This window comes from Schistocerca nitens, chromosome 2 (genome assembly GCF_023898315.1).
Source record: "Schistocerca nitens isolate TAMUIC-IGC-003100 chromosome 2, iqSchNite1.1, whole genome shotgun sequence".
NCBI classification, from domain to species: Eukaryota; Metazoa; Arthropoda; class Insecta; order Orthoptera; family Acrididae; genus Schistocerca; species Schistocerca nitens.
In genome coordinates, this window is record NC_064615.1 from 286,730,050 (window position 1) to 286,731,789 (window position 1,740).

At 48.5% G+C, this 1,740-nt stretch overlaps 1 pseudogene; it reads left to right on the top strand.

Annotated features, from left to right (window-relative positions):
* Positions 1-1,287: 1,287 nt before the first annotated feature.
* Positions 1,288-1,406, top strand: LOC126238333 (5S ribosomal RNA; annotated as a pseudogene).
* Positions 1,407-1,740: the final 334 nt, after the last annotated feature.

The following is a 1,740-nucleotide window of genomic DNA, read 5'->3' on the forward strand; positions in this document are numbered from 1 at the left end:
TCTGGGCGTATGGCGGGCGACAGTCAGTTCGGTATGCCACCGCTAACTGGGATGTCTCTAGTCACGTCTCAGCTGGTCATCGGCGCCTGGAATCTCATTGACTGGATTAGAATTGTCGTTAGTCACGAGTCCCGCTTCGAACTGAGCCCTGACCACCAGAGAAGACGTGTCTGGAGACACTTACAGAGGCATCTAAACAATCGTTTTCCATACGTGAATGGCACGAGAAAAAGCCCTAGTAACCGGTAAAGTGGAACTATCCTCTGCCATGCACTTCACAGCGGTTCGCGGAGTGTAGATGTTGATACAGAAACAGGAATGTGTTTTTCTCGTAGCGAACTCAACAAGGTGCTTATTCGATTTAATACAATTGACCGCTTTAGTTTTGAAGAAAGGAGACGGTTAATTGCCGAGTCATTTTTTTTTAATATTCTCTTCAGGAAAATATTTTTCTCCTTGAGACTCCTTTTTATTTGAACCAAGACCTCGTTTCATTTTATTTGCGATTAGTTAATTTCACCCTCTTGGCAGTTACCAAGCGATCTCTCTATCGCTTCAGCCTTGTCCCACAGTTACGCAGGGTCAGGCATCGTTAATCGGATTTGGCATGTTAATGTTTAAGGGGTGGCCGGATGTCCTTCCTGCGGTCACCCCATACCCCCCGGGACGAAATTAGTGTACACCAACTGTCGGCGTCGAGTGTAATCCATGGAATCGTGCGAATGTGTTCAGATGTCTGCGAGCCCTGTAACTGAGGCGGAACATGGGGACCAGCCCGGTATTCACCTAGTGGGATGTGGAAAACCGCCTAAAAACCACATCCAGGCTGGCCGGCACATCGGCCCTCGTCGTTAATCCGCAGTCTGGTCCCTTTAATCCCACAAACCAACCAACCGTTAATTCGCCGGCGGATTCGATCCGGGGCCGGCGCGCCTACCCGAGTCCAGGAAGCAGCGCATTAGCGCTCTCAGCTACCCTGGCGGGTTGGCAGTTACCAAGCGATATCAAACGAAAATTGTGTGCTTACAATACGGAATGACTCACACGGCAGTTTGGGAATAACAATATCAGCATACAGGTTGCATATGTTTCGTTTTAAGCAGCATACAGCGCATTGTATTTATCTCGACCGCCCCAAATAAAGATTTCCCTACAAACAAAATTATAACTTCATCAAGAAAATGTTGTTCAGTTACCAGTATGAGTGCCTCACTTATAACTTTGCCCATTACGATGATACGAACAGGAGCACGTCTTTTTCAAACAGCGTCCTCTATGTTTTATACAGCCAACAGCCTTGCCGCAGTAATAACACCGGTTCCCGTCAGATCACCGAGGTTAAGCGCTGTCGGGCTCGGCTGGGACTTGGGTGGGTCACCGTCTGGGTCTCCCGAGTGCTGTTGGCAAGTGGGGTGCACTCAGCCCATGTGAGGCCAATTGAGGAGCTACTTGACGGGGGTCACAAAAACTGACAACGGCCGGGAAGGCGGTATGCTGACCACATGCCCTCCATATCTACATATGGTGATGCCCGTGGGCTGAGGATGACACGGCGGTGGGTCGGTACCGTTAGGCCCCCAAGGTCTGTTCGGACGGACTTAAGTTTATATGTTGTATATGGTAATCCACTTCGCCTCCTGAACACCTGCTCAAAAACTTTTCGCAGTGTACCATTTACCAAATAAAAAATATAGTGTGCTGTTTATAAAAGATATTTTTATGCTGAGTCATCAGTCTTCC